This window comes from Amborella trichopoda, chromosome 12, assembly GCF_054954075.1.
Source record: "Amborella trichopoda isolate Santa Cruz 75 chromosome 12, AtrichopodaSantaCruz75HAP2 v2.0, whole genome shotgun sequence".
Taxonomy (NCBI): domain Eukaryota; kingdom Viridiplantae; phylum Streptophyta; class Magnoliopsida; order Amborellales; family Amborellaceae; genus Amborella; species Amborella trichopoda.
In genome coordinates, this window is record NC_142347.1 from 27,535,950 (window position 1) to 27,551,130 (window position 15,181).

At 39.7% G+C, this 15,181-nt stretch overlaps 2 long non-coding RNA genes across 2 annotated transcripts; one reads left to right on the forward strand and one right to left on the reverse strand.

Annotated features, from left to right (window-relative positions):
- Positions 1 to 7,293: 7,293 nt before the first annotated feature.
- On the reverse strand, positions 7,294 to 13,629 carry LOC148779507 (uncharacterized). The gene is made up of 3 exons (XR_016045176.1): positions 13,540 to 13,629; positions 8,177 to 8,243; positions 7,294 to 7,930 (listed from the first exon to the last, which is right to left on the reverse strand). It is a non-coding gene; the product is annotated as an uncharacterized LOC148779507 (long non-coding RNA).
- On the forward strand, positions 11,458 to 14,077 carry LOC148779508 (uncharacterized). The gene is made up of 2 exons (XR_016045177.1): positions 11,458 to 12,599; positions 12,806 to 14,077. It is a non-coding gene; the product is annotated as an uncharacterized LOC148779508 (long non-coding RNA).
- Positions 14,078 to 15,181: the final 1,104 nt, after the last annotated feature.

Consider the following 15,181-nt stretch of genomic DNA (forward strand, 5'->3'; position numbering starts at 1 on the left):
TGTTTCTTTAGTGGGTTTGCTTCTTCTTCATGAGGAGAGCACTTCTTTGGTGGGTAACCATCCTCTTACCCTCAGATGCAAGACCAACCCTGCGGGTTTTGGTTTGTAACCGTCCTCTTATCCTCAGATGCAAGAGCAACACTTCTGGTGTCAACTGTTTTTCTTTTCCTTAGATGCAAGAGACTTGTAACCTCCCTAATAATGGGCTTTTATGGCTTGTAACTTGTAACTGCTTTTTTTTTTTTTTTTTACTGCAATAAAAAGAGTTAAACTTTGTTTAGACTGTCTTGCTTGCTTTGCATTGAGTCTGTTTTCTTGAATATGCACCACATATAGTACTTCTTTAAATATCGCCATTTTATAAGGGGCATTGCCTCCTCTCCATCAGGATGTGCTAGTACGTAAGCTCCATTTGGGGAGACCTTTTTTACTGTAAAGGGACCTTCCTACTTGGGTTCAAACTTCACTTTACGACATCCATGCATGACAATCGGCCTTTTGACGACTAGAACTAGATCACCATGAGCGAATGAGCGAACTTTGACAGACTTGTCAAAAGCCCTTTTCATTCTTCCTTGGTTGAGTTTAAGGTTCTGTTGAGCCTCTAACCTTTTTTCATCAAGGGCATCCAATTCTTGATATCGAAGTTGACTCTCTCATCTTCGGTTGGTCCTTAATGTATAGCAACACGCAATGAAGGAATTTGAATTTCGAGGGGTAAAATTGCTTCACCCCCATTGACTAGAGAATAAGGAGTGGAGTCAGTAGCAACTCGTGTAGTAGTACAATAAGTCCATAATGCTTCAAGAAGCTTCTCATGCCAGTTTTTCTTCGTCTTTGATACCGATTTTAGTAAAACATTGCACAGAGTCTTATTGAAGGTCTCAGCTAATCCGTTGGCTCAAGGGTGATACATAGTCGAGTACCTCCATTCGAAACTGAACTAGTTAACCAAGTGATCAATGTGATGACTCCTGAACTGAGGGCCATTGTCAGATATAATCTGATCAGGCACTTTAAACCGGTATATGATGTGAAGTCTAACGAAGTTGGCCATTGTTGTCCTAAGAGCTTTCTTGAGGGGGACCACTTAAGCCCACTTAAAGAAATAATCTATCGCAGCCAGAATAAAGACATGACCCATTGCCGAAGGAGGATCAATGGGTCCTACAATGTCCATGCCCCATTGTGAAAAGGGCCATGATGCCACTGTAGGGCGTAAAGGCTCTGGAGGTTGGTGAACCAAGCTTGAATGTATTTGGCACACCTGACACTTTTTAGCATAGTTTAAGGAATCAGCAATCATGGAAGGCCAATAATACCCCAATTTGCGTATATGTTCCTAGAGCTTAGGACCAAACTGGTGTAGTCCAAAAATTCCTGAGTGTACTTCTTCTAACACCTTATTTGCATCTTGCATGTCCACACATCTGAGAAGAATACCGTCAAATAACCGTCTGAAGAGAGCATCTCCTTCAAGGAGGGTATACTTGGTAGACATTCGACGTACACTGTTGCGTTCAACACGATCTTCCGAGAGCCAGCCATGTTCTAGGAAACCAGTGGTGGGCTCTCTCCAATCTTCTAGCTGCTCAATTTCCACGCATATTGGGTCGAAGAATTCTAGTTCTTGGTTTTGAACCTTATCTCCTTGACTCTATGTCATTTCTTGTTCAGTCTTAATTACTTCTTTAGCTGATAGAGGTGCTCCAAATGGATAAGGGGGGAACTTGGGGAAGATATTTCTCTCATCATCCGCGTCTACCTCAGTTCTTAGTTCAATGTGTCTCCATTCTACCACCCAGACAAGTGTGGGTCCTTATGAGGATAATTGAATTGTAGCCCCGAGTTTTGCAAGCATGTCAGCTTGCGAGTTTAGCCTCCTAGGGATGTGACTCAAGGATACGTCCTCAAATTGGGCCATTTACGATTTTTCAGTCTCATGATAAGGTTTGAAAGTATCTTTTCTCACATCATAGTTCCCTTTTAGCTATCACATAACCAACTCAGAGTCGCCATAGATCTTGAGCTGCTCCAAGTCTAGGTCGAAGGATATTTCCAACCCAATTATAAGGGCCTGATATTCTGCCTCGTTACGGGAACCAGCCAAGGCGAGAGAGAAAGAAAGTGGCAATACTTCTCCTTTCGAGGTTTGGAATACCACTCCGAACCCTCCTTGGTCTGATTGGACGGCTCCGTCGAAATACATCTTCCACGCATAAGCAAGTTCTACATAGAATACTTCTTCGTCAGGGAGGTCGCTCGATAAAGGAGATTCCACAGGTACGGGGTGTGCTACGAGAATATCGGCCAAAGCTTGGCCCTTGATGGCCTTTTGTGGGACATACATGATGTCAAATTCCATCAACAATAATGCCCACTTAGCAAGACGTCCTGATAAGCATGGGCGTGTCATGAGAAAATTTATAGGATTTGCTTTTGATATAAGCTTCACTTCATGACCAAGCAAGTAGTGGCGAAGTTTTTTAATTGCGAAGATCAGCGCCAAGCACATCTTCTCTATAAGGAATAACTCTTCTCAGCCCCTTTCCTCCTGCGGCAGAGATAATACAATGTCATTTATTTTCGCTCGTCATTGTTTTGTGTCAACAATGCCATGAGTGACTAGTCCAGAGCAGTTACATATAGGATGAGAAGTTTTCTCAACATTGGTGTAGAGAGCACTAAAGGGTTGAGTAAATATTGCTTCATGTCATCAAGGGCCGCCTGACATGCTTCATCCCAGATGAATGGAGTATCCTTCTTTAAGAGGTGCGTAAAGGGTTTACAGCGACTTGAGAGGATTGAGACGAACCTGCGAATTGACGTTATCTACCCTTGAAGAGAGCGTAGCTCTCGCAATGTGGTTCGTGACAACATTTCTTGGATTGGTTTGATCTTGACTGGCTCGACTTCAAGTCCTCGGTGCCTGATAATTAACCACAAGAACTTTCCTGAACGCAAGCCAAAAGCACATTTCAGTGGGTTCATTTTTTAGCTGATGAAGGCGTAGTCACTCGAATACTATTTCAAGGTCTCTCATGTGAGCATCCTTGTATTTTACCACCAAGTCATCCACGTAACACTCCACCTCTTTATGCATCATATCTTTGAAGATGGTTGGCATTTCCCTCGCATATGTACCACCAGCGCTCTTCAATCTGAAAGGCATCACTGTGTAGCAGAAGACCCCTTTTTGAGTTAAGAATGCAGTGGCTTCCTCATCTTTGGGCGCCATCCGTATCTGATTATACTCGAAAAACCCATCCATGGAGGAAAAGATTTGATAGTGAGTCGTAGAGTCGATGAGCATCTCAATAAATGGCAACAGGAAGTCATTCTTACGGTAGGCGGTATTGAGGTCGCAGAAGTCAATGCAGATCCTGATTTTGCCAATCTTCTTCTTAACTGGAATAACATTTGCTAGCCATTTCGGTTATTTGACTTCACGAATGAAGCCTACTTGTCTGAGTTTGGATGCTTCGGCATTTATTTGCATTTCGAGGTTAGGCCTAAACCTTCTTAATTTATGCTTGATAGGTTTAACAGTCGGATAAATGCCGAGATGGTGAACGATACCTTGAGGGTCTAAACCACGCATCTCATGGTAATGCCAAGAAAAGACGTCTCGGTTTGCTTGCAAGAAAGTAGGGAAATTTTCTTTTTCTTCTGTAAACATATTTGCCGAGTTGAAAGTAGGCCTAGGGTCGGCTTCATCCACTAGATTTATTTCCTCGAGTTCATCTGCTGTGGCTTGACCACCTTCTTCCCATTCTTCTGGGGCCTCTTGCAACTCTTCCTCATTGTCTTCAAAGGTCATTTTCATTAACCGCAAGTGTGGAGACCGATGATCCTGACATCTCTGCCTCCAATAGAGCTCCAGGGTTGGTCATAATTTCTGCACCTTTCTCGAATTGAAAAATAGAAGGGTCTTCCTCAAACATGGACTGCATATCAGGCTGCAAGAGTTTGACTTGAAAGTTACAAGGAAATTGATATTCAGCGATTGTCGGGTGCGAAGAATCCTCGTCCGAATCGTACAGCCTTTGCGTGGGTGACTGCAGTGTTTGCCCCACGCTGGCTAACACTTCATAGACTTGTACCATGTGGCGAGCTTCTTGAGAGTAGAGGCTTTGCCCTCTTGATTCCCTCATTCTCTGCTCGAAGTTGGGCTCAGGGGACCACTAGGGTTTCCTTGGCTTTGAATTTTTGCGCTTATTTAAAGAAGGTGGCTCTGCTTCGGCTTTAGCTGCCAGGGCATCAGCAACTATTAAAAATCCAGCTGCCTGGGCCAGGGTCTTTTTCAACTGCTTCCGTTGCGTCTTGCTTATGTTGTTTCCTTCAAATTCTCTGATGAGAGCCTCGAAATCCGGAAATTTCAAGGTTGTACTCATAGGAGACATTGGGGAAGAAGGATGAGAAGTAGAAAAAGAAGAAGGAGAAGGGTCAGAATGTGGGGGAATTTTAAGGTCATTCCCCTCATCGAACCGATCTGGGCAGCTTTTTACATCATTACCAGGGTTGGACGTGTGCAAGGAATCTTTCAGGTTTTTCCCCTGCATAGACCACTGGGGAGTGCTTTTAACATCATCACCCTCATTGGACATCACTCTGTTTTCTTTACTCCCACGTGCCCCAAGAACGTTGGAGGTGCTAGCCTCCTAAATCTTTCTATTTACCCATTGTTAGTCAATTATGGGGCAGGGGTAGCTGGAGCCGGCATACTGTCTTTCATCATTTGAGTCATAGCTCCCAAGGTCTTGAAGAATTCACAGAGGGCCTCGGTATTCACATTACTGGAGCTCGCATTATTGGCACAAGTCCTCGGCATCTTTGACCTAAAAACAGGAGCACCCAGTTACTAGCCTACTTAACACTATTCTAGAGACACTCCTAGGACTCTCTAGGCCAAGAATCCTATCATGGTTGCTTTAATAACATAACTATCACGATACTGACCCCTACTGTACATGCTAAAGAGCAACAGAGTGAGGGATCGCAACCAGAGGTCGCAAACGTCACTCAGGTGGGAGTGGCTCAACACGTTTAGATATGTAGAATCAAAGCAAACCACGAAAGAAAATAAAAACTCATATATCATGCTCCATAAAACTTGACAAAATAAAACCATTTTATACATATGCATTCTTCAAAATTTTCTTTACAATTTTGTTCAAGACACTACATGCTCGACAACAAAATTACAGTATTACATCGAAACAACTCTATGGCACTGCCACCAGACCCCTATTAACAAAAGGTTTCCCCTGCCAAGTCCCGAGCTTTAAATGCTTGCCACCATTGTCAAGTTGTCCACTCTCTAATGGTCGGTTATCACCCTACATAGATGGAAAAAATACAAGGAATGAGCTAATAGCCCAATAAGTAGATCAATACCATTGCATTCCGGCCTGTGCATATGTAATGATAGAATGATATGGCCCACAATTTATACAAGCGTCACAAAGTGGAGTCATGCATCTCAAATCATTAGTGGTGTAAAACGGAATATGATTCAGATATCATGACAATACATATTGTATGAGCTAACAGTTATTTCACCTCTTATCACAATAACAAGTTAGTACCCAGAAAGAACACACAAAGCACACATGCAACGTCTAAAGTTGTCTACTCCCGAAGTAGAAGTCACATAAATCAGTCCAAGCCAATCTTGTAACTTGAAACTTCTACCCTCATTTAGGAGGTAGGACAATGATAAATGGGTGTCCCATTTCGTAATGTCCTCACTCACACACACAATCCTCAACGTACTTGAGGTTTTCGATAGGCAGTCCTTGTAAGACACGACCCTCTCGTTATGTCTTCAGGCGAGAGGGTAGGGTCGTTATGTCGTCAGGTGAGAGGGCGTTACACTACCATTGAGTGACCCAATGCATAGTGCCCATTTAAAATAGAGGGGTGCGACCCTCCCTGTTATTCAGATTCACCTCCCGACCCCATTCCTATCATTAAAGTTGGGGCACAGTAAATGATTGTCAATATCACAGTATCCCACTACTAATGAGTGACCAATTGAATAGTGATCAGTATCACAGTCACAGTATAACAATATCCCACTACCAATAGGTGACCTATTGTGTAGTGGTCAGTATCACAGTATCTCACATTTAGTTGCACTGCGTACCTGCATGCTCAAGCATTCATTTGCTCATGCTTTGCCATTATCTGAATTTAAGAACATTCATAGTATCATAAGCATGCATTTTTCAGTATCTCATGATAGATAATTTCAATCTCCTTATGAAGATATTAAGCTATATTCAGAAACATCAGTGTATAACGTTTGCATGATTCATATATCAGTTTGGGAATTACTGTCATTTCCATCAGTAATATATATATACGAAATGAGGCATCACATCCAATTCATGAGGAATTTCAACACAATTTCAGTCATCACTTAAAATAGAGATGTATATCTTTCAATAAAAGAAAATTTGAAGCTATTTGAGCATCATTTGGTCGGTCAAGAGTTCAGTACAAAATAGATCACACTTCTGAGATTTCTGTCGTTCCTAATGGTGGCATGTCCCATAAATAGAGTCGTAACTTTCGATCTATATGGAATTTTGATATGGATTCAAAAAAAATTTCAAAGTGGACACATATATCTTTCAAATGCAAGTGTTTTGGAAGAAATTGGATCTCATTTGGCTAGTTAAAAGTCAACACAATTAGAGCAACAGTTTCTGGAAATTGTAGCAATTTATGACAGTGACATGCTGCACCAACTGGAGTATAACCCCCACATTATGGGAAATTTTAGGATGGCTTCAAAACCAAAGTTAAATTAGAAAAACATATCTTTCCAATAAAGGTGGTTTGAAAGCGTTTGGACTCCATTTGGTCAGTCAAAAGCTCATAGCAAAAGAAGCAACAGTTCTGAATTTCAGTGAAATCTGCTAACAATGACATGCTTTCACAAATTGAAGCATAGCTCCACATTTATAGAAAATTTGAACTGAGGTTAAACACAAAACACCATAGTAGACACATGTATCTTTCAAATCGTGGTGGTTTGGAGTCATTTGGATGTCATTTGCTTAGTCAAAAGTATGTTGCAAAAACATGAAACCTCCCTGGAATTTCACAGTATGATCACAACATAACTCAAAGATCAGTAAATAATCCCCCAAATTATGCTAGATTTCAGTATAAAACATTACTACATTATACATTAGATGGATAAGAACATCCTTCCACAAATTCTCATGGCAATCAAGAAGGATTTCAATGCTCATTTTAACAAGCAATGGTAGGATAAATTTATGTAAAACATGACATAACAGAGTACACATGCAGCCATTGTTTATGCATATGCTCATGCTCAACTTCATGCTTGATTCATACTTTCATGACTAAGGACCTACAAGGTAGTGACCCCACTTACCTTGTCTGTGCAACGGTGCTCTCACATCCCCTCACACGGTCACTTCATTTTCACTCAATGTTCTCCCACAAGGTTGGAGAAAGGGGGCTGGAGTTTTGCTCTCAAGAAGGAAGAGTGAATCCAAACGTGAAGCATAAGGGGAGAGAAGGGGTTTTTTTGTACTCTCATATGGGTAGGTGGCATCCTGGGTTTGCCAAGTAACAGTCTTAATGTCATGCAGCTTGACAAGTGGCAGGGTGGCAGCATACAGCAGGCAGGTGGCAACCTTGGGCCATGCACAGGCTCGGCAGTGTCACACATGACGGTATTCTTTTTCAGCTTCTTTTAGCTGTCGCACGTGTCTCTTTCTTCTTCTCTCTCTTCTTACCATCGCACGCATTTGTTTCTTCTTGTCTCTCTTCCTACAGCCACACATGTCTCTTTCTTTTTCTCTCTCTTCTTACCGCCACGTGCGCACTTTACCGTGCACGACTCTTTCTTCTTCTCTCTCTTCGTACCACCGCACGCTTCACTATGCTGGGAAAAATCTAGGTCGTTACATTTTCATTGCAGAAAACAACACTTATGCACTCGTCAATAAATTGATAAGATAATATCTTTCATTCCATAAAGAATTTCTTAATGAAGATATTTTTGTTTTAAAGTAGACTCAATCTCATGAGTTACAATCAAATATAGCTAAAAAAAAAATCATATATATAGTGTAAGAAATCATGGAACTCAATGGACAATTCTTAGATTTTGGAGGGTCAGAACTGATACCTTTTATTAATGAGTCCATAACTCTCGATTCCCTTGGTTTCTCCCACTGACATTTTGCAGGTAGATCCTACTTTCAAAACCTCATAATATCATTGAAGTATACAATAGAAACATACATCGTTATCTTCTTTATATCATTGCTTCAATATAGTACAGAACACCCATTCAAAAGAGTGCTTTTTTTATGTTTGAATATTCCAATAATTCTCAACCAGAGGTGTATTACTTACCCTTAAAGGTCACTAACTTTTTTAAATCTCATGATCTAGACTCAATAAAGATAAAAGACTACTAATGGCAATAAGTATCAATAGCTATGATACCAATGAAAAGACTTGTGTGATCTAACTGGAGTATATAATAATTTTTTTTCTTTATTTTTTAATTCTTTTCTTTTCTTCACAATCTAGATCAATCACAAGCAATCATGTTACAATATAATGACTTCAAATAAAATTTAAAAAAAAAAATACAATAGGATCTCAAGAACTCGAAGCCATTCAAAATCGCACTTCTCATTAACAAAGAAAAGAAACAACCTATGCTTGGGAATAAAAGATAATAATACATAAATATGGAATAAACAAAAGTGGGTGCTGGAGATTACCTCAACCGAGCTTCTTACACCCCACACCGAGTCACCACCTTTCGATGACACGGGATCTAATGGTAAACATTCAATCTCAACCTGGAAAGCAAGTTTAGACAAGCCACACCAATGGAACATGAACCCCTTTGATCACAAAACTCAAACCCTAGGTGAATCTCCTTCTCAATAGCCTAAACCCTTAGGTTCTTTTACAATGTGGGAGAGAGATATCTCAAATATGAGAGAGTGGGACATGCCCCCTTTGGCCTTTCATAAGAGAGATAGAGAAAGTTTTTTGAGAGAGAGAGAGATTCTAAATGGGGTGTGCCCCTTAGGTAGGTTAAGAGAGAGAGAAAAAAAAATATGGTGTAGAGATTTTGGAAAGAGACAATCCCTTTTTATAGTGCTTGACCAAGACTAGGGTTACATAGGTCTTTCCTTGGCTTGCCACTCATGTAAGATTGAATATGCACCATTGATCTTGGGTGACTTGTGGAGTGAGAGATTTGAGCTCTCAATTCTATTGATAGGCCATCAACATCTTATGGAAGGTGCTAAACTATTATCCCCCCCACTTCCTACACTATTTTCCCATCAATTAATTCAAATAAGAAATTAATATATCATAATATTATCCTTTCTTATTTTATGCATAAGCCTTCTCATATATACCAAAATATCATTCAAAAATTCCTCAAGGCTCAAGCTTAATTAAAATAACACAAACTTATCTCTAAAGCTCAAAGCTTGATCTCCACAAAATAGAAGGTTTCCCTTGGTGGGGCGTGCCCCTTATTTAGGCATATAATGGGCCCCAACCAATATGCAATGGTGGGCCAAAAAGATCTATTGGATCTCCCATGCAATTGTATTATGTTTATAATTTTAGAAAAATACAAAATCATTATTTAAATATTTAAATCATTATAAAATCAATATCATTGTTTTTATAAATCTAAATTTGATAAATAAAATATCCAAAGATTCAAAAAAATTCATATAACAATTCTAAAAATCATATATTATTAAAATAAAAAAATCATATACTTTAATCAGAAAAGATCCATATGATATAAGAATAAATATCCACTATGACACTCCATGTCCAACCGCAAACTATGAACTACACATGCTTTTTCTAACTGACCCAGCGTTTCCCATGACCCACAATCCATGCAATATCAATAAACATCGTTTGCTTAGTAAACTACACTTCTACTGAATTCATGTTCTACTATTTCAATAAGTTCATGTACAAGCACTCATAAGGCCTTTAATGTCACATACACCCAATAGTACGTGTGTCACAATATTTGAGAAATTTTATTTTAAACTTTGTGCTCAAATAATAACATATCCTCAACCACCCAATTTCAAATCTAATGGTCAATGATGGTTATGACCTCCTTATATAAAAATAAATAGGGGCGAGTTTGCTTGCCTTGGCTTGAAAAGACCAAAACTTTTTCGGTTTAAAGCGGAGGTGCCACATTCCAGGACTTCTAAGTAGAAGATCTCCCTTTTAAGGCCATTTTCTTGGGCCTACCTACTTCCTTGGGGAACTATAGAAGTGAAAACTAGACAAAAGGTCAACTACAGCTTTGCTTGTGTTCTTTTAACAAAAGTTTTTAAGGCTTTTAGAGATTTTTTTGCAAATATCGGTTTAAATTACTGTTAATTAAAGGATGCAATTTCTATAAAGCCTAGGCTTTATGATAACAAAGTAATCCTCAGCTCAAATCCTCGTCCAAAAAGAATTTTGGATATTGAAAATTTCTATGATGGCTCTAAAATCAATTTCCAAGACTGACTATGAAATTTGAAGCTAAAAAATGGTACACATCTTGCAAATCTGTAAATACAGATTTTTTGAGCAAAATGGATAGTCTAGATAATTTCTTACAATATACTCTATTGTTAGAGCTTGACTTCCTAAATTTTTATCACAATCATAATGGTCAAGACCAAGATGATCGATTTGAAGGATTTTAGGCCATAATCAAATTTTTTGATGAGCCTTGAAATGAGGTTTTACTTATTTTGATAGAATTGTAGCCATGACAAATCCCTATTAAAAGTTCAGTACTATGTTTCTATCCTCTTTTTTTTTTTTTTTTTGTTTCATATTGCCTCTGTATCCGACTTTGAAAATCCAAAATATACAACTTCAGACCTGTTCCCTGAGGAAAATTTTTAACTGATAAATATTTTCTAAGCCCGAACACTCGCATGTTTTCTTTTTAAGCCTCGTAACCCTGCACTAACCCGAACACTCAACACTCATATGTTTTCTCATATGTCTTCTCTCTTTCCCACCCCTTGCCACACCCAACCCAAGCTTCCGTTCTATACTCTTGAAAGTCCATCCCTTTCCTCACCGTTTCTCTCTCCTCTCATGTCCTATCTGTCTTCTCGTGCTCTCATCCTCAACCACGAGCATCTCTGTCAAGCTCCAAGCAACTTGTTCCTAGTTCATAAAAGCAACCTTGTTCGAGCAATCTCCAGAGCTCTCTTCTAATGACGCACTGTCCCGACAACACAGAAAAACATTGAAAATGCGTTACTTTTTTATAAGGGAAATTATGTTCGGATCACTAGTTCACCTCTTTATTATGTGATGGTCTGAAATTTGTCAAATGTTATGCCCATGTCCTCCCGGCCCGTGTTTTTTTTCCCTTTGGTTTGACATTTCCAATATTTGTTTAATTTAAAACTATCTAATAGTAAAAATGTTGGATCACTTTCTCTTTGGGTCGGTTCGATGTTTCAAATATCGGACATCCCTATAAATACTTGCCAAGGGCTTCCCAATATCAGAAACATTGGACCTCTTGACTTTTTACATAGCCTGATGCTGACATTGTCAGATGGCTTTGGCCAACCTTTTTTTTTTTGCAGTTTTGAGTGGTCTAATGTTTTCAATACTTCTGAACTACGGCTCAAAAACTTGTGGTGGTCCTCTCTCCCTATCAGTTTCCCTAATCTTTTTCTCCTCTCTCTCTCTCTCTAAGAGTATAATCTCTTTCGCTACCTTGATTTCCCCCAATCTCTCTCTCCTCTCTACCTCTAAGACTGCAATCCGTCTCCCTTCTTGCGTTACTGACTTTTTTCGACCCCTTAAATACTTACACATTAAACCGACATCTTGCAAAATTACCATTATATCTCATTCTAGGCGTGCTATGTAGAGTGGTTAGTGTTGCTTTTACTTGAGCAATAATCTGGTTCACAAAGAGTTTTGACATCATCAAGGAACGATTTCAGATACCTCCACTTATGCATCCTGCTTTGGGTGGTTTGGAAGCCGTTGGAATAGCTTTGAGGTACTCTGGAGTACTCTATCGGGGTTTCAAGGCACAATACACAGCAGTCTGATGTCAAACGGCTACCAGGACTCAAAATTCATGAGTCAAGGTACCAATCTGATGTCAAAGACATTGGTCTGCTGTGAGCCGCATATCACAGCTGCTGATGTTGAAAACATTGGATGAGTCTCAGGACTCATGAATTCTGAGTCCAGGAACCGTTTCGATGTCTAAGACATCAGGCCCCTGTGAGTCTGTGGTCTGATGTCGAAGATATCATACTGGTAGTTTGGTTCCCATCTTCCAATTTAGGATGAGGCATTGGGAGGTACTGCATCTTCCCTAAGAAGGGAATCAAGTTCTGATTCAATTAATTCTTGAATAGCGGTCATATAGACATAAGCCTTCCTTTGAGGAGAGAAGGCATTGCACCTGCCTCTTCAGCTATTGGTGACTCCTTTGGGAAATCCAGCAGTAGTTAACTCAATAACCCTAATGGCACACTGAGTCGATGGGGAAGTACATCCTGGTGAGCATTCTTATTCTTGTAAATCACGCGGGAAGTATTCCCTTTATTTATGTTGCAGAATTGGAGTCATCCTTGGTGGTAGCCTGTTCTATCGCCTCAAAGGGCACGATCAGTCCTTTTCATTCAAATTAGTTTTTTTTTTACCGAAATATCATAATGCATGTTTATGTTTACTATACTATTATGACTAAGAGGTACTATATCAGTGCCACTCAGGTGGTGAAGTTCCGTCTCGAAGAGTGGACATCCAAAGACTATTTAGGAGATGCTAATCGAAAAACGAGACATCAAATTGGGGTACCTGAGTTGAGGACTCCACAACTTCCAATGAACGAATAATTAAATCCTTGTGTTGTTCAACTTCAATATAAGTTTGAGGGGTTGACCCCCCATATGTGGCTGATTAGGCTCTTCCTTTAGAGTTGGTGGTTTGGTTTAAAAGTAAAATTTTGCATTGGCCCAATGCGCCACTGTTTGGGAAAAGGGAGTCATTGTGGCCATACTTAAAGCACTGGTGCAGTGCAGTGTTGACAGGAATATGCCATTGTTGTCCAACCATGATCTTCCTAACACTACGGTACATTTATAATGTGAAATAACGGTTGTGTTCTCAAGTCATCAACTGTAAAAGTGAGCTTCCAAGTCCCCAGGGAATTTTCCCCATCTTGGTTAAAGACTTGATCACCAATCTGGATGCTTTAAGATCATAGACCGTTAGGCCTAGCTTTCTCAGCATGGGCACTGATAACAGGTTGACAACTGAACCGCAATCAATCAGATATGACACCATTAAGTTGCCATAAATATAGAGAGGAAGTTGTGAGACTTCGTACCCAACTATCCTTAGCGGTAAAGATAATCAATATATAGACAGTAGCCAATTGAACTATCAGCTGTCATAGGCTTTGGCATGTCCATCCAAGCTTGAAGTAATTTATACCTCATATCAGGCAAGAGCTTAAGGAGATCATAGAAGCCTTGGTGTCCTTTTGAGTTGGGCCACAATATCATATGCACTCCTAGATAATGGATCAGAACGTCTTTGTGGTAACTCCGATGGTTCAGCCACCTGGGTATCTTCCTCAAGCAACTGCCTTTCTTTGGACATGGGGCCGAGGAGGGGCCCCAATCTTTTGTCCTGACCTGAGCTTGGTATATTGGTTTTGGTGTCTGATAAGTCACCGTCTGATGGTTAAGGCACCTGAATAATGTGCACTAAGTTACAGGGAACCTTTATCTTTGTGTATTGATCTGGATCAGTAATATATAATACTTGTAGTGTCGCACATAGAGCGTGCTCTGTTGTGGTTGTTAGCCTCGAAGACGAGGAAAATGTTAGAAAATAGGGAAGAAGAAGGCTTATTTGAATTTGTAGTTATGCACACAAAAAGCTCAAGTCGACACAATTTCTTCACTCTACTTGTACAAAAACATAATACATGTATAAATAAACTACTTAGGAGCTTTCTAGACTCTTTCTACACCATTCTAGTGATGTTTTCCTTCTCATAAGTTACAACCAATATGCATGGACGAAATTACAAGACTATTCAAGAAAATTCTAGACTTCACTCATTCCCAATTCAAATTTGCATGTATTACATGCTTTGGACTCCTCTCTCTCAATCTTGGAACTCTTCTCTCTCAATCTTGGAATTCCTCTCTCAATCTTGGAATTGTGACCTTGGAACTCTACACAAATCTTTTACATCATTCCAAAATTATCCTTAACATAACTTTCTCAAAATATCCTTTACATTTAAATATAATACCCAAAATACCCTTGAATATAATCAAGCTTATTTTTAACATCCCTCCTTAAGCTTGATTTTCCAACTTGGTTACTCCTAATATAACTTTCAAGTTTTGAAACAATTCATGTTTGAGAGATTTTGTAAAAATGTCGGCAACTTGATCTTGCGTCTTTGTATAAACAAGTTCAACCTTCTTCTCTTTCATTTGGTCCCGAATGAAATGGAACCGTGTATTAATGTGCTTGCTTTTCTCATGAAACACCGGGCTCTTTGCCAATGCAATTGCCAAGTTGTTGTCTACATGGGTTTTGGTGGGAGTCCCTTGAGGCTTTAAAAGTCCTTCAAGAAGATTCCCTAGCCACAGTGCATTACAAGTACTTGATGTGGCGGCTACATACTCGGCCTCACAAGTTGATAGTGTCACGATAGGTTGCTTCTTCGATGACCATGTGAATGCCGTACTCCCCATGTAGAATACGTACCCGGAAGTGCTTTTCCGATCATCCAAGTCTTCGGCCCAATCACTATCAACAAAACCTACAAGATCACAAACATTAGAACATGAATAAAATAAACCATGGTCAAATGTGCCTTTGATATACCGGATAATCCTTTTTGCTGCTTTCAAGTGAGAGGTATTTAGAGTCTCCATGTACCGGCTTACCAAACGAACTCCATAAGGAATATCCGGTCTTGTACATGTTAGGTATCGGAGGCTTCCTACTAAACTTTTAAAAAATGTAGGATCAACCCATTCTCCATCACCTTCTTTTCTAAATTTGAGACCACTTTCTACCGGGGTATTTACCGGATTGCAATTATCCAATT